We start from the raw sequence: 18,696 nt of genomic DNA on the forward strand, positions 1-18,696 counted from the left end.
TGCCCCGCTTATCTGTGGAGCATATATTCCAAGACCCCCAGTGGATGCCTAAAACCACGGCTAGTATTAAACTCTATATATACTATGCTTTTTCATGTACATACATACATACAGACACACCTTTTCACTTACAGGAAGCACATTACAGCTTCTCTTTGTTATAGCCAAGTCACCAGCATCACTACTTTTGTGTTTGGGGGCCATTATTAAGTAAAATAAAGATTACTTGAACACAAACACTGCGATATCACTACAGTTGATCTGATAACCCTGATGGCTACTGACTAACGGGTCGGGGAGTGTATACAGTGTGGATTCTGGACAAAGGGATGATTCACATCCTGGGCAGAATAGAGCCAGACTGCGTGATAGTCATCTCACTACTCAGGAAGGCACACAATTTAAAACTTATTTTTTCTTTCTGGAAATTTTTATTTAATATTTTCAGACCTTGGTTGACAGTGGGTAACTGAAACAGTGGAATATGAAACCACAGATAAGCCATAAACTTAGTGGCTTAAAACAACACAAATGTATCCTTTTATAATTGTGGAGGTCAGAAGTCCAAAATGGGTCTCACTGGGCTAAAACCAAGATGTCAGCAGGGCTGTGTTCCTTCTGGAGGCCTATTTTGGCTTCTAGAGGTACCCACATTCCTTGGCTCATGACACCTTTCCATCTTCAAAGCCAGCAATGGCCTATCAAGTCTTTCTCGTGCCCCATCATGTTGACTCTGACTCTCCTGCCTCCCTCTTTCACTTATAAGGACCCTCCTGATTATATTGAGTCCATGCTCATTATCTGGGATAATGCCTAAATCTCCCTGTTTTAAGTCAGATTAGTAACCAAAAGTCCCCCTTGCCACATAACATGATACATTCACAGGTTATAGGTATTAAGATGTGAGCATCTTTGGGGGGCATTGTTCTGCCACCCATACACCCCGATTTAAATACATTACCACATTTACTCCTCACCCAAGAGATTGGTATTATTAGTCCTTTTTTTCACTTTTTTTTTAAATTTAGGTATTATATGTGTACATATCTTACCATTGTCCCCCCCACTCCACACCCATACATGCCCTCATCCCCCAGAGTTTTGTGTCCATTGGTTATGCTTATATGCATGCATACAAGTCCTTCGGTTGATCTCTTATCTCCCCCACCTCTCCCTAACCTTCCCCCTGTAATTTGACAGTCTGTTTGATGCTTTTCTGTCTCTGTATCTATCTTTTTGTTCATCAGTTTATAATGTTCTTTATTATCCATAAATGAGTGAGATCATGTGGTATTTTTCTTTCATTGACTGGCTTATTTCACTTAGCATAATGCTCTCCAGTTCCATCCAGGTTGCTGCAAATGATAAAAAAAAATATTTTTATTGATTTCAGAGAGGAAGAGAGAGAGAGATATATAAAAACATCAATGATGAGAGAGAATCATTGATCTGCTTCCTCCTGCATGCCCCACACTGGGGATTGAGCCTGAAACCCAGGCATGTACCCTGACTGGGAATCGAACCATGACCTCCTGGTACATAGGTCGATGATCAATCACTGAGCCATGCCGGCTGGGCTATTAGTTCCTTTTTACAGATATGACACTGAGGCTGGGAAGTGGCAGAGTCCAGAATCAGCCTCCTGGCTACCTGGCTGTGGATCCTGTGATCCCAGCCCTGCCCCATACTGCTTCTCCATGTGCTATGAAGACAATGTGGAGGGCACAGGTGAGCTGATTTCTAATGTGTTTCTGGCTGTTCCTGTCATACAGGGCCAAGTTCTGGGTGACTCCAGAAGACAGAATCAGGTCAATAATCATGAGGAAGTACATTACAATTTTTAGTGACTCAGTGTTACATCTGGAAGGGATCTGAGAGGTCGGCTAGTCAGTTTTCTTCTAAGGAAACCAAGATCCAGAGAAAGGAAATAATTGAACCAAGGCCACACAGCTAATTAGTAGCCTAATAAAGAACTTTCTAAAAAAAAAAAAAAAAAAAGAACTTTCTATTACAGTTCTCCCAATAATGGTATAGGCTGCAGCATTATGTGAGGGACTCCTTATCACTTGAGGGGTTTGATCATCTGATGGGGATCCCAGCACAGGCGTTGCTGGCTATTGTGAAGGTTGTTAATAGCAATTTTTTTATTAACCATAAAATGCAAAAGTTTGTGAGTGGTTTACTTGTGTTAATAAGTTAGAACAGTTTTTTTTTTAAATGTTGGTCATTTTAATTTTAAAATCTTTATTATTGAAAGTATTACATATGTCCCCTTTTTTCTCCCACTGACACCTTATAGCTTGGCCTGCCCCATGCCCTAGGCCTCCAGCACCCTATTGTCTGTGTCCATGGGTTATGCATATATGCATACAAGTTCTTTTGGTTGATTTCTTCCCACCCCCCCCATCCACCCACCCCTGCCTTCCCTCTGAGATGTGACAGTCTGTTCCATGCTTCCATGTCTCTGGATCTATTTTGTTCAACAGTTTATTTTGTTCATTATATTCTACATGAATGATATCATGTGATACTTGTCTTTCTCCGCCTGGCTTATTTCACTTAGCATAATACTCTCCAGGTCCCTCCATGCTATTAGAGCAGTTCTTTCTATAATAGTATTACTCTCACTCATTAGTTCTCTGGTGTGTGGTTTTTATAAAAATTGGGTTTATTGTGACTCTACAAACATGGAGATGGTTTTCTCTTACTGATAGGCACATACATCTAGAACCTGGAGGATGCCACCTCTGCCCTCTAGGATTTCAGTTTATAATAAAGGTTGATGCTATAATGATAAAAAGAATGGCTTTATTAAGGCATAATTTACATACATTAAAAATCACCCTTTTATGTGTACAGTTCAAAGAATTTTAACAAATGTGTACAGTCATGTAATCACCACCACATTCAAGATAAGAAACATTTCCATCACCTCAAAAAATTCAAAAAGTTCTCTGCGCCTCCCCTTTCTTAAGTGTTTGTTTTCAAATAACTATAGACTCACAAGAAGCTGCAAAAACAGTACAGAGAGGTCCCATGTGCCCTTCACGCAGCTGTCCCTAGAGCTAACATCTTACATAACTATAGCACAATATCAAAGCCAGTGAAATAACATGAGTGCAATACCATTAGCTGGACTGTATCCCTTCTGATTTCATGAAATTTTCCATGCACTCATTTGCGTGTGTATGCTTGTGTGTACAGTCCTATGTGATTTTATCACATGTATGGTTTTGCATAACCACCACCATAAAGGAACTCCCTGGAGTTACTCTTTCAGGGTCACACCCATCCTCTCACCCCTCCCATCCCTGATCTCTGGCAGCCACTAATCTGTTTGTGTCCCTTTCCATAGGCATTATTGTTAAATGGAATCTTAAATCAGAAAATACATTTTTTAATACATTCACATTGGGAAAATCCAAACTATCCAGGTATTTTGGAAGAATTATTTAAGACTCCTTTCTCATTTCAGCCCCTTTTCTGAAGACAATCTGTGTTAGGGTTTTCGGTAACCTAAGCTTCTGTCTATGCGGTTGCATACTGTAATGGCTAATTTTTAAAAAAATATATTTTTTTATTGATTTCAGAGAGGAAGGGAGAAGAAGAGAGAGATAGAAACATTAATGATGAGAGAGAATAATTGATCCACTCCTCCTGCACACCCCACACTGGAGATAGATCCCACAACCAGGGCATATGCCCTGACTGGGAATGGAACAATGTCCTATTGGTTCATAGTTTGATGCTCAACCACTGAGCTATACCAGCTTGGCATGGCTAATTTTATAGATCAACTTGACTGGGACATAGGGCGCCCAGATTCAACATTATTTTTGGATGTGTCTGTGAGAGTGTTTCATTGGCATTTGAATAGGGGGACTCAATAAAGTAGATTGCCCTCCCCAATCTGGGTGGGCATCATCCAATCTGCTGAAGACCTATTTAGAACAAAAAGCAAAGGAAGAGACAGTTTGCTCCCTCCCTGCCTGCTTGCTTGAGCTAGACATCAGTCTTCTTCTGCCCTCAGATTGGGACTTAAACCATCTGCATCCCTAGTTCTCTGGCCTTCAGACTCAGACTAGAATTACATCACTGACTCTCTTGCATCTCCAGCTTGCAAATGGCAGATAATGGGAATGCCCAACCTCCATAATAGCAAGAACCATATAAATGTACATATCTATATATCTCCACTTCTATTTCTATATCTACATATTCTATTGGCTCTATTTCTCTGGAGAAGTCTAACATGCATACAGTACATACCTTACATGCATATGTATCTACCTATAGAAAAAGATTGTTTTTTGTGTGTATGTGTTTAACATATATTGTATCATACATATTGTTCCACAACTTGGTTCTTTTCATTTAACTATATACCTTGAATAACTCTCTATATCCACATATTCATGCCTCCTGCATTAAAAAAATCTCTGCATAGCATTTTGTATTATGGCTGCCCCATAACTTAAATAAATTAACCCCCTTCTGGTGGACATTTAGGCTGCTTTTGTTTTTTTTCTATTACAAGCAATGCTGCAATGACCAGATTTTGTGCACATGCAAAAGCACAAGCACTTCGAGAGAGGTGATATGCTTTCTAGAGTGGGAGAAAAGGGATGAATAACGTTCAGGCTGACAGAGAATTGCCCCAAACACTGGAGTGGTAGTGGGTCCCCCATGTGAGTGTCATCTTGGGCTGTTCATTCTGGAGGATGATAGACACTGGGCTTGAAGATTTTGGCAGTGCCTTTTAGCCCCAGAATTCTGAGATCCTCTGACCCAGGCAAGGTCACATAACGGGACCAGAATTGTTTCTCCGGTCTACTAACTCCCAGGCCCAAACTCTCCTTAGCCAGCTCTTAGATTCCATGACATGAAGACCTAGAGGGCTCCTATTATTTGGGGGAAACCATGTATTGTTTTGATGAAGGCTGTTTTGACTTAATGTGATCCAACCTCAGAGACACCACATGCCATACTCCCTGCACAATAGATATGATAGAGCCAAGAAATCATCAAGCTCTTCTTCAGCAGCAGGGGTGGTGATGAATCCATTTTCTTCTAAGAAAACTAGGCCCAGAGAGGGGAACTAATTTACCCAAGGCCACACAGATAAATTAGTAGCCTAACAAAGAACTTTCTAACTGGAGGGTGTAAAAAAACCTTGGGAATGGTTATATTGCAATGCCCTGTCTGCCTGACTCCTACCATATATGCCAAGGGGAAAACTGTTGGCCAGTGCTGGCTCCATAACTACTTATTACCAACTCACCACTCCTTGGAGTCTCCATGCTGGTGAGAAAGGCAGTGGTAATTGAGGGAAGAAACAAGTACAAGAATTATTAGCATTTTAAAAGCATTTTCTGCTCTCAGAGGGTTGTTCCCATCTCCTTATTGGCTCATCACACAGGTAAGAAGGGCAAGCTCTAAGTTTCATATTGTAGAGGTAGAGGCCCACTGAAAGAGAGAGTAGTTTGCCTCAGGTCACGCATGCCTCAAATTGGCCAGAGAGCTGGTGCAGGCACACTTGTTTCCCAATTCCCAGCCAAAGGCTCTTGCCAATACATTTTACTGCCACCCCTCATCTGATTGCCAGGGCCTTGTGCTCAGAGCCCAGTCTCTTGTGTCCAACTCAGAAGAGACATTGCACTATGATCACTGCTCTGTCCTGCCCTTTAAGGCCAGAAGCCATGAGGACCTCTGTGAAACTGGAAGAATGAGGAAGACAGTTCAGCCAACAGAATCCAGATGTGGATTGGGGCCCATGTGTGGAAACCCACAGACTGCCCTGACCAAGTGTGGAGCAAGTCTTCAGCCTGTTAAACATGCAAGTGTCTGTATGTGTTGATGAGGGGGAAACTGCTGTGTGTGGTACTCATGGGAGTTTGTAGGGAATTTTAAGGAAAGCACTGGAGGAGAAAGGAAGGTACCCTGGGCAGGAGTCTGGTGGTAGGCAAACTGAAAAAGCAAGACAGCAGAAGTCTTGACTGAAGGGCCTAGAGCAGCCCTGTTGGCCAAAGCAGAAATTTCACATGAAGGAAAAGTTGGAAGTAAGATTGGGGTAGGAGATAGTTTTCCTCCAAGATGGCTACAAAACGATCTCCTACCCCACATGTGCTTCTGCCAATGTGACTTCAAGATGCAGGGGCTATCTATGTTCCTCCCCCTCCCCTGAATCTTGGAAGGCTTGTGGCTATAGCAGAAGTAAAGCTAGGTGACTTTGGAAGCTAGGTCATAAAAGGAAATATGGCTTCCACTTTGCTTGCAGGAACACTCTTTAAAAAATTTTTTTTTCAATTACAGTTTACATTCTATATAATTTTGCATGAGTTTTATGTGTAGAGAATAGTGGTTAGACAATCATATACTTTACAAAGTGTTCCCCTGGAAATATCAGAGGGAGCACGCACTCTTGAAGCCTGGCCCCCCACTATGCTGTGAGGAACTAACTCACATGGAGATATCACATGGAGAGAGAGATGCCTGGCTTGTTCCCAGCTGCTCCAGCCCCATCTTCACTCCCCCTACAGTTCCAGCTCCGGGTTACTCTCCGACTGCAGCCTTAGGAGGGACCCTGAGCCTGGGCTGCCCAACTGAGCCCTTCTCCAATTCCTGACCCACAGGAACCATGAGATGTAATAAAATGATTGCTGTTGTCATAAGCCACTGAGGTTTAAGGTGATTTGTACACAGCAACAGACATATGAGGGTAGTGTTGTACAAAGTGCTCTGATTTGGGATTCAGGAGACCTGGGTTCCTGGGTCTACTCTTGCCAGTTACTTGCTATGTGGCCTTGGGCAGGAATCTTTTCCTCTCTGAGCCTCAATTTCTTTATTTGTATAAACAAGATGTTAGGATACAATGATTTAGAAAGCCCTTTCTAATTGTAAAAATTCTCTTGTGGTGATAAGCCTCTGAGAAGCTGGAGCTTTAATCATTGAGCAGAAGACAATGTGCTGAGAGGGGGTTCTAGAGATAAGAATGCGTGGATGAAGATGGAGCTGGGGAATCACTGAGGTGAGGAGAAACCCCCAAAGGAGATATCCAACAAGAGGAGGGAGTGGGGGTTGGGTAAGTCAGAGGCAGGCAGTCTACTGGTCAGGAGCAGAGGAAAAGCTTCAAGGGTACCAAAGAAGTTCTTCTGTTTGGAGAAAGGACCCCTCCAAGCCTTTCTATGCCACACCCATCCATCCCTGTCTGCCTGAAGGACCATTTGTTTTTGAAATCTCTGCTCTATCTCCCTGGTGGGAGAAATCCACAGGCTCACCACTTTGCTCAACTGGAACTTAGATTCACTTGGTGCCCATTGCTCGGATGTCAGGGCCTTGAGCAGTATCCACCAAAGGTAGCCAAGCACAGGGGGAAAGCCAGGCCAAATGCTTTTGGTGACTTCCTTTGGACCCGTTATGTTTCTGTCAGGGATACCTGACCTGGGCCCTGTTATAGAGTCTTTAGCTGTGGAGAATTTGGGTTATATGATGCTCCCACTGCAATGGAACCTCCTATCTGCCATTTCTGTGAAATAGAGATAGCCCTAGCTCTTGGCTTGGGATGGTCACTTAGGGAAACAATGGGCAGGCTGGTGCCAGTGGAGATGGGGTAGGTTTGCTTCTTAGCAACAAAGGGAGCATTTGAATGGAAAAGAAACCCCTGGGCCTTCTAGGCTGTGTCAGTTGGTTATTTCTCTCTGCTCTTAGACAGACTACAGGCACTATTTTGCCTATATCCTGTGGCTAACACCTCCTCCAGTGTGAAAAGGGGCTACATTTCTGCATCCCTTGAGTGGAGGAGCTGGCATTTTCCACATTAACCCTGGCAAAGGCTCACAAGCTATTCATAGAGTTGCAGAAACTGGAAGGCTGCAGCTGGGGAGGAGTACGAAGGTAGGAAGGAGAGTGTTGGCAGAGTAGAACCGTTGGAAATGGGCTCCACTGTCCAGCCAGGGCTGAACACTATCTTCTCTAGAGGGAGATCAAGGACACAGCTAAAGCCTATTTGCAGCCTCCTCCCTTCCACATCCTCACATTTACTGAGCCCTTAGGATGAGCCAGGCACTGTTCTCAGCCTTCTCCATGGATTACCTCACTTAATCCTTCACAACAGCCCTATGAGGTAGGTCTATTATTATCTCTATTTTAGAGATTAAATAATAATACTTTAAAAAAACTCTGAGGTACATAGAAGTTAACTAAGCTAGTAAGTGGCTCAGCCAGGATTATGAACCCAGACAGTTTGGCTCAAGAGGGCCACACCTATTTACTAGGCATTATTGCCTGTCACACAACAGCCTGGTCACATTGTCCCAACCTCTGGGGCTGCCCTCTGAAGGGTCCCTTCAAGGCTTGCCCTCTTGGGGCCTACCTCATGCTTCAAATATGATAACAGCCACTAATTTACTGAGTACTTAGAATGCACTTTACATGGCTTATCTATCTATATAAAAGGCTAATATGCTAAGTGTCTGACTGTCCGACCAGTTGCTATGATGTGCACTGACCACCAGGGGGCAGACACTCAATGCAGGAGCTGCCATGACGTGCACTGGCCATTTACAGAGTAACAGCAGTGCGGACCTTGCGCTGACAAAGCAACATTCAGATTCCCCCAAGTGGGACACAGACCACGCTACCATCCCAGAGCTACAGGCTATCAAATCGCAGCTGATGCTGCCATGGTGCAACATGCGGCCCACATCCCAGCCCAGCCCAGAAATGGTGGCTGTGGGCGCCGGGTAATGACATCACATAGTAATGCCTGGCTTCCTCTCCCTAGCGAATAGCCTCCTTGGAGTTTCTTCAGCCCAGGAACACGACTTGCTTTATAGCCAGGTGCAAATGTTTTACACTTTAACCAAATGTTTGTGAAGCATTTTCCCGTGCCTCATCTCATTTGATTCTCACAGAAGTCCTGGAGTAGGTAGATAGAAGACTTGGTGGAATCCTACTTTCTTTTCATTAGCCAGAAAATGGAGATTTAGAAAGTTTAGAAACTTGACCCAACTGAAAAGAAGTAAGAAATGGTTGACCTTGAAAATGACTTCAGGTTTTTTCACTGCACAGAATATAGTCAAACACCGCTGCAGTTAAATATTTTATCCTCTGTTCTCCCTGCATGATCTACAATAATAATCTGCTTCGTGTTGATATTTACTGCTGTATTGCTGACAATACCTGAAAGAGAAGTTGGGGTGCTTCACTGGGCTGGAAAAAGTTTAGCTATATCAGAAAGCAGATATAATTAAGCAAGTTTATTCTCTCTATATAAAGGGCTAAGTTGACTCATGCATGCACTATACATATAAAGCTCTCGCTGGCGCCAATCGCACCCATGTGTTTCAATCTGTCATTGTCGATTGTGAATTTGGTTGACACTTCTATTATAGAGAAAGGGCGAATAGTGATACTAAAATATTTCTTCTAATTAATTTCCTTTCAATGTACACGAATCTGTGCACCGGGCCACAAGTTTAGTATAATATTCATGACAACCCTATGGAATAGGCATTGTTGCTGTCTTCATTCTATAGATGAGGAAACTGAAACTCCAGAAGGTTTAATAACTACTTCAACATTAAGCTAGTAAGTAGCAGAGCCAAGATTTAAATTAGAACCCAAGTCTGTCTGATTTCAAAGCTCTAAGAACACATTTTACTTATTAATTAATTCATTCAACCAACCAAAATTTTTTAGACTATATGCCATATGCCAGACACTGTGCTTGGCACAAGTGGGTATAATGGTGGCAATATTTCTGATTCTATCCCTCCTCCAGCTTAGATTCTATCTCTCCTCCAGCTTAGCCTGCTCTGTAGAACAGCAGACTCATGAATCTAACTACCTGGTTGACATGACTATCTCAAACAGATATGTTCAAAACAGAACTCTTGACTCTTCCTCCAAAGTTGCTTGCCCAAAGACTTCCTCAGGACTCTAAATGGCATCACCATTCATGCAGCTGCTCAAGCCAAAAAGTTAGAGGCCATCTCAGTTCTTTCTTTCTCCCTGTACATCTAATCTATCAGCTTGTCTGGTTGATTTTATCTCCAAACATATCCTAAGTCTTTTCACTTTTCTTCATCCCCTCTTTCCCCACCAATCCATTCTCCTTCACAATAGCCCTATGATATATGATGTCAGCATGTTCTTAAATCATCAGTCAAATAATTGCCTTTCCCTGGTTCCAACACTCCAGTGGATTCCTATGTGCTCATAACCCACAGGGCTCTGCCGCTGAACTGGCTCCTGTGCTGCCACGGGTCTCCTGCCCTTTCCCTGCATCCTAACCCATGCTCCTGCCCTATGTTCCTCTAATATGCTAAGCTCCTTTTTACCTTAGCTTTTACTCACATATCTCCCTCTGCCTGGAATGTTCTCCCCCACATCTCAATTTATTTATTTATTTTAAAAAATATTTTTATTGATTTCAGAGAAGAAGGGAGAGGGAGAGAGAGATAGAAACATCAATGATGACAGAGAGTCGTTTATTGGCTGCCTCCTGCATGTCCCCTACTGGGGATCGAGCCTGCAACCTGGGCATGTGCCCTTGACCATAATTGAACCCTTCAGTCTGCTCTATCTACTGAGCCAAACCAGCTAGGTCCCCCACATTTCAATTTAGGAGGTAAATCTTAAGTGTTCTCACCACAGAGAGGCCTCCGATACCCAGCTTCTATAACGTAGCCACTCTTCTCTCTGCATTTCTTTTTTTTTTTTAATTTCCTACATACCTGTTTCCCCCATCCACGAGAATAAAAGTTTCATGGGAGCAAGGAGCTGACTTCTCTTATTCATCAATTTATTCTCAGCATCTAAAACAGTAGCTGGCACATAGGTGTTCAATAAGTAAAGAGGCAGAAGTTAGTGGATACAGCAAGGAGGGGGTACACAGGGTAGTGTACGATCCTTGGGTAATGACAAAGGAACAGAAGGTAGTAAGAAACATGCTGGCCCTCCTCTGAGTGTGAGACTAGGGAGGAGGAGGTGTGGGGTCCCCAAGTTTCCACTCACTAGCCAAGTCACTTCACTTTTCTGAGCTGTAGTTACCTCATTTAAAAATGGGAATAATGGTACTGTCACCTAACAGTGTTGTTGGGGTACTCTGCTCAAACCCTCTATGGCTTCCCATCTCCCTCTGCATAAAAGCCAAGGTTACTACAATGGCCTCCATGGTCCTGCACCTTCTGGTACCCCTCCTCCCACTTGCCCTCTGCCCTCATCTCTTACTACTCTTCCTCTCACTCCTCTCTGTTAGCCTTGCCAGCCTCCTCCGTGTTCAGGCCTCAGGGTCTTCACCCAGATATTCTCTTTGCCCAGAATATTCTTCCCCCAAATACCTGCAAAGGCTCACCCCTCACTTCCTTTGGGTCTAGTCTCAAATGTCCATCTCCTCAGTGAGACCTTCCATGGTCACCCCATTTGACACTGCACCCACCTTTCTGAGTACCCCTTCTCCCCCTTCTCTGTTTTGTTTTTCTCCATAGCACTTCCCATAGGCTGGCAGACTCTATCATTTACTTATCTACTTTGTGTACCTGTGTCCTCCCCACTAGAGTGTAAGTTTCATAAGAGCAGGGAATTTAGCTGTCTTATTCACTGCCATCCCCACAGTCACTAAAACAGTGCCTGGCACTTAGTAGACAGTAAATATTTACTGAATGAATAAATGCACGCATGAATGGAGTGCTGACATGGTGCCTGGTATATAAAAAGTGTTTGGTAAATGATAGTTGTTATTACTAATAACTATCTCTTTGTGTATCCATTCCCATGTCTGGAGCATAGCACAGAGCCCTGCACTCACTAGATGCTCAGTTAACATTTGTTGAAAGAGAAACCCTATGTGAGGTGCAAAGTCCCCTACCTGCCACAAGAGAAAACCAAAGGACATAGCTCTAAGAGTGCAGAGGAGAGGAGGCAGCACCACAGGCTGTTTCTAAAAAATAAATCTCCAGCCCTATACCCGCCATCCCCCCCACCAAAAGAGACCTCTAATGAGGGGTCTTGAACCAAGGGTGATTCGCACAAAGTAGCACCAGGAAGGCTACGTGGATCCTTAACTAGCACCCCTGGTCTTCTAAGGGGTCTGTGGCTAAAATTCTGAGGGTTCATGAACTAGGGTTCAGAAAATTGCTTCTTTATTTCTTCTCTCTTTTAACTGTATTTTAGCATTTCCTTCAATCATGAATGCAGGCAACAATCCATCATAATATTAGAGGATCTGTGACTTGGCCACCAACAGAAACCACGCACATTTTTTTTATCACATTAGAATGAAACAGAACTATTAAAATATCAATATGCCCATCATTATTTTTGAAATTATGATAGTTGTACTAGTAAGACTCACCACTATATATTTTTTAAAAGAAACTGTTTATTTCCCATCAACCTTATTTCCATTCTGGTAAGAGTTTGTGGAAGAACAGCTTAGGGCCACTCAGTGGTTGTTTTTACCCATTCAGTGGGGGCTGCAGAACAGTCTTCAGTGGCAGGCTGAGCACTTGTCTTCAGTAGGAAACTGCTGAATGGGCACAGAGGGCACCTGAACGCCTTCAGACCAGCCTGTGACCTCAGGCTGAGCAGCAGTGAACTTGGGGGGAGCGGGAGCAGTCCATTCACCCTGAAATTCCTCCTTGCTCACAGCCATTTCAGCAGCAGCCTGCACTTCCTTTCCAATCTCTCCAGGATCTCTGTAGAGGTATATTTCAGGCATGACCTCCCACGGGTGTTGATAGGAGATGGTGCCATGCGTGCGCAGTACGTCTTGGGTCAGCATCCACCACATCAGACCCACTGAGTGAGCCCCCTTGTTGTTGCAATGGATGGCAATGTCCACATGGCGCAGAGGAGTCTGTGTTACACAGAGCAATGGTGGGCAGGTTAACGTAAGATGCCTCTGTGAGAGGCTGGTGGTCAGCCCTGGGATCAGTAGCCACCAGGAGTCTCAGCTCCCGGAAGGCTGCCTGGATCTGGTTGGTGAAGGTTCCAGGAGTGAAGCGGCAATAGGAGTGGCTCCAGTGGCAGCAGCAGACTTTTGCACGCTGGCCAGCATTCCTAGACGATATGACACTGACATCAGCGGGGTTTTCAGTGGCAACAATGGCATGAACTGCCAGCAGGAGCTTATCCCAGGTGCTCTTCAGATTTATGATGCAGATGCCACCACTTTTCCTTTTCCAGATGTACTGTGCCATTTGGAAGTCAAGGTTGGTGCCACCTAAGTGGGTTCAGTATGGAATCAATGTCCCTGGCTACAGCCTAAGTCCCTCTTCACAGCTGCTTAGACCAGTGGCTCTCAATCCTGGCTGCCCATTATAATCACCTGAAAAGCTTAATTTAAAAAAAAAAAAAGTCTGGCCACATCCCAGAAGAATTAAATTAGACTATCTGGGGTGGAGCCTGGCTTAATTCATTTTCCCCCAGCTTTATTGAGGTATGATTGACAAATAAAAATTGTATATATTTCATTGTACAACATAATGTTTTATTTTTTTAAAGGTTTTTTTTTTTTTTTTATTGATTGCAGAGAGAAAGGGAGAGGGAGAGAGAGACAGAAACATCAATGATGAGAGAGAATTCATCAATCAGCTGCCTCCTGCATGCCCCACACTGGGGATCAAGCATACAAACATAATGTTTTTTAAAGGTGTGCATTTATCATACGTATACATTGTGATTACACGAAGGAGTTAACGTGTCCATCACTTCACATAGTTACCTTTTATTTTTTGTGGTGAGAACACTTAAGATTTACTCTTTTAGTGAAGTTCAAGTGTTTGAAGCTCCACAGGTGATTTTAACTTGCTGCTGCAGTTAAGAGCATTGCTCTACGGCTTGCTTCTCTAGGTATGGTCCAGGGCAGCAGCTACATCTCCTGGGAGCTTGTGAGGAATGCAGACTCTCAGGCCTCACCCAGTTCTAAATCAGAATCTGCATTTTAATAAGGACCCCAGGTAATTTGTCCAAGTGATAGTGTTTGAAAAGTACTGCCAAGGAGCCAGGCAGGAGAATGTGGACGTGGGGCTGCTCCTAGTTTTCAGGGTAGTGTGTGGCCGCTTGGGTGGGAACATCTCTCCACTTCTCCATGAGTCCCAGGCTGGCTCAGCTTTTTGCCAGGCTGGTGGTTTGACATCCTAGTGTAGATATGGTAAATAAGGCCTTAGCCTGGACAAAAACCCCATCCTGAATAGCGACAGCAGAGCAAAGGTCTCCATTTCATTGGGAAAGCTGGGGCTAGCAGAATGTTTGCTAGAAGCCCTTTCTGACCGAGTGGGAACAATAGAATAAAGAACCAGACCTCATGGCTCGTCCTGTCCAACTAACTGCGGGGCTGGGCCTAGCAATGATTGCTAGCATTGCAAGCACTGATGATTGCTCCGGGAACGGGAACGCTCTCAAAGCCGCAGTTCCCTGCAGCTCTCTGGACCAGCTCCCCAAGCACCTCAACCCCTCCCCAACAAGTGATCAAATGTATTCCAATTCTATTATTGGTTTGGTTTCTAAATGTCCGCCCTATTTTGGCTTAGAGCCCCGATCTTAAAGGCTTTGCCGAGTGGGTGGAGCAAGGACCTCCCTCCTCGCAAGGGAGTGCTGCTTTGCAGGGAGCTCCCAGTTTGGGGAGACAAAGGCCCCTGGCTGCTGCTGCGGTGTAGAGGGCGGATTCCAAAGCGCAGAGTGGCAGTTGCAGGCCCCAAGGCAACAGAGGATGGAGCCTGTTGGCTTCCAGGGCTGGGCAGACACTGCCGCCTGGTCGCCTGTCAGTCCGCGTTTCCCGCCAGGAAGCATCTTCTTACTGGAAAGACCGCGGTCTGCTGCAGCGGGTGGCAGAGTCTGAAATCAATTTGCACAAGTCCTAGGCGACAGAAAACTTTATGTTCGTTTTTTTGGAGGCGTCCTGTCAGAACGAGAGTTTTTAAAAAGCCACCTGTCAGGTCCCAGTTCATAAACGAGCACCTCCAAGCCCACTGGAGGAAGATGAGGGTGGAGGACTCATTCTTACAGTCCCGGTTTAAACATCACTGGAGGCTCTGGGTCGCAGCGCCTAGGACGCGGCCACAACGCTGCTGCCAGCTGTTTGCTGTGTAACTGAGAGCGGAGTCCTTTGAGGACACTGGGGCCATTGAGTAAACACTCTCCCTAGTCTCTCCCGCAGCTGGGTGTGGACAGCGGCCTTCTTTGACCAGGGAAGCGAGGGCACCCAGCTGTTGCCCAGCCAAAGAGCTAAGGTGCCTCCTTTTTAAGGGCCCCAAGCATTGGGTCCTTTCCTGAAAACATACAGAATATAAAATATTGTGCCTGGATGCTCAGCACTGGCCCTTGGGTCTGTACCCACCCTTCTCCATCTTGGCAGTAGTTCCCTTGGCATGGGCATGATCTCCACTGAAAAAATGGCTCCCTTCTGAGCTCATTCCCATCCTCTGCTTTCTTACTCCTGTTAGTTTTTTTTTCTTAATTCTTCTCTTATTGCCTTCTGCTTTCTGACTGCAGCTTCTCTCCCCATTTATTCCGTCTCCCTGTCTCCTGTTTCTTTCTCATTCATTCAAAAATGCATTCATCAGCCCTAGCTGGTTTGGGTCAGTGCATAGAGCTTCCGCCTGCGGACTGAAGAGTCCCTGGTTCCATTCCAGTCAAGGGCAGGTATTTTGGTTGCAGGCTCCTCCTCCCTTCCTCCGCCAGGGGCCCTGGTGGGTGGGGGCTTCTGCAGGAGGTAACCAATTGATGTGTTTCTCTCACATCGATATTTCTCTCTGTCTTTCCCTCTCTCTTCCACTCTGTCTAAAAATCAATGGAAAAATATCCTCGGTTGAGGCTTTTTTTTAAAAAAAAAGCATTAATCATGTATTAAGTGCTGTAGTAGCCTGCTCAGGCTGTCATAACAAAATACCATGGACTGAGTATTAAACAACAGAAATTTATTTCTCACAGTCTTGGAAGCTAGAGGTCTGAGATCAGGGTGTCAATGTGGTCAGGTTCTGGTGAGAGTCTCTTCCTGGCTTGCACTCAGCCCCTTTCTCTCTGTGTCTTCACATGGCAGAGAGAAAGAGAGAGATACTTCTTCCTCTTCTTATAAGGCCACAGTCTTATGGGATTAAGGCCCTCCCCTATGACCCCATTTAATCTTAATTACCTCCTAAAGACCCTATCTCCAGATATAGCAACATTTCGGGGTAAGGCTTCAACATATGCATTTGGGGGGAGGGACACATTTCAGTCCATAGCAAGCACCTACAGGGATTGCTAGATCCCTAGCAGCTATAGTAGTAGGGGCGATAGACAGCAGTGTAAAGAGATATGAACAGTATTGTTAAAGTGTGACCAAAACGCAGTACAAGAATGAAGGGTCAGGAATGAATAGTTGACTCAAGAAATCAAGGAGGGCTTGACAGAAGAGGTGACTTGTAAGCTGGCTCTTGAAGCATGAGTAGTTTGCCAGGCAAAGAAGTGGAGGAACTATATTTCAGGCAAAGAGAATAGCATTTGCAAAAGTACAGACTTGTGAAAGGCCGGTCTGCATGATAATCAGTGAAAACTTCTGTGACACTGGAGGTGAGGATATATAGGAAGAGTGGAAGGAGATGCTAGAGATGCATGTTGGAGCCATCTTATGAAGTGTTCAAACAAGAGAAGAGGATGGCCCAAGATAGGGCAGGGGCTGTAGGAATGGAAAGTATAGACAGAATGCAGGAGACACTGGTGAGAACAAATTGGCTGATTGAACAGCAGGGTGATGAGGAAGCAGGAGTGAAGGGTAACTCCTGGATTTCTAGCTTTGGGGACTGGCACTGAGATACAGAAGGAGAAGTAGGTCCGAGGTGAGGGTGAGAGTATAAATAGTGAGTGTGACTTATCTCTAGGACATCCTGAAGAGGTAGGCTGTGTGCTGGGGGTGAAGCAGGGATGGAATAAACTCTATGTAGGTCCACAAGCATGAGAAAACCATTTGATGCTGAGGAAAGAACCATACCAAACGATTAGAGGGAATAGTGCTCTGAACTAACACAGGGCTGGGGATAGTACCAATTTCCAACCAGCTAAAATTGGGGCATTGGGTAGAATACATAGAAGGGTCTTGCTTTGGTATTGGGGAACATTATCTCTAGACTGAGCACTGTTCTGGTCTCATCTAACAAAGCTTAATAGCAAAACCCAAAGGGATATAGCAATTTCCAAGAAACTTAACTGAATCCCAGAACAAAGTTCAAGAATATTTATAGCAGGGTTTCTCAACCTCAGAACAACTACATTTGGAGCTGGGTAATTCTTTGTTGTGGGAGCTGTCCAGTACATTGTAAGATGTTTACCCTCATACCTGGCCTCTACTCAGTGGATGACAATAGCATTCTTCAATTATAACAATCAAGAGTGTTTCTAGACAAACAAAATAGCCTCTGGTTGAGAACCACTGATTATAGAAAAACAGGCATATTAAAATAACCCAACAAGGTAGGATTCACAGCCTGGCATCCAATAAAAAGTTACCTGGCATGGACAGAGCTGGAAACTATGGCCCATAAGGAGGAGATAAATCAATTAATTGAAATCAAACCAGAACTAACAAAGATGTTAGAATTTTTTTTAAATTTCTTTATTGATTAAGGTGTCACATATTTGTCCTCATCCCCCCATTCAAAGATGTTAGAATTAGCAAATAAGAATATTAAAGTTGTTATCATAACTGCATTCCATATGTTCAAAAATTTAAGTAGAGACACAGAAGATATTTTTTAAATACCTCAATCAAACTTACATAGGTGAAAACTATAACATGTGAGGTAAAAAATACATTGGATGAGATTAATGGCTGATTAGACAATGCAGAAGAAAAGACTCGTGAACTTGAATCATAACAATAGAAACAATTCAATATAAAACACAACTAGAAAAGAAAATGAAAAAAACAAAAACAAAAACAGCCTCAGTGAGCTGTAGGAAAAATTCAAGTGGCTTAATAGAAATATAATTGGAGTTTCTGAAGGAGAAAAAGAGACAGGAGGGAGGAGAAAAAATGATTGAAGAAATACGGCCAAACATTTTCCAAATTTGATGAAAATTATAAACCCGGAGATCCAAGGAACTTGGCAAAATCCAAATACTCCAAGTGCAGGCAACATGAAGAAAACGACACAAAGACATATCATAATCAGATGGCTCAAAATCAGTGATAAAGAGAATATCTTAACAGCAGCCAGAGGAGAAAGACATTTTATGTACAAAAAAACAAAGATAAGATTTCTAATTGTAAATAATGCAAGTGAGAAGACTTTGGAACAAAATTTTTAAAGAACTGACAAAAAGACTTTCAACCAGGGATTCTATATCAGGCAAAATTTTCTTTCAAAAAGGAAGGCCAAAAAAAGACATTCCAGTCATACAAAAGCTGAAATAATTCATCACCAGCAGACACATACTACAAGAAATGGAAGAAAGATGATAAGAGATTAAAATATGGATCTACACAAAGGAAGGAAGAGCACCAGAAATAGTAACTACATGTGTAAATATATAAGATTTAAAAAATTATCCTTCATAATAAAAAGGCAATATGCAAATAACCATCACTCCGCTACGCCCACGATTGGGCGGTGGGAGGCTGGGGGGCAGGACTCGGGTGGCATATCCGGCCATTGAGAGGCGCGGGACTCCTGCCCGCCCGCCCCTGCCTCTCAACGGCTGGATTGGCGGCCGCTG

The 18,696-nt window shown here is 43.8% G+C and overlaps 1 pseudogene across 1 annotated transcript; it reads right to left on the minus strand.

Moving 5' to 3' along the window:
• Positions 1–12,435: 12,435 nt before the first annotated feature.
• LOC307095412 (small ribosomal subunit protein uS2-like) lies at positions 12,436–13,229 on the minus strand (annotated as a pseudogene). Its single transcript has one exon. The product of its transcript is annotated as a small ribosomal subunit protein uS2-like (transcript).
• Positions 13,230–18,696: the final 5,467 nt, after the last annotated feature.

The sequence above is a fragment of the Cnephaeus nilssonii genome (assembly GCF_951640355.1).
Source record: "Cnephaeus nilssonii genome assembly, chromosome: X".
NCBI lineage: Eukaryota > Metazoa > Chordata > Mammalia > Chiroptera > Vespertilionidae > Cnephaeus > Cnephaeus nilssonii.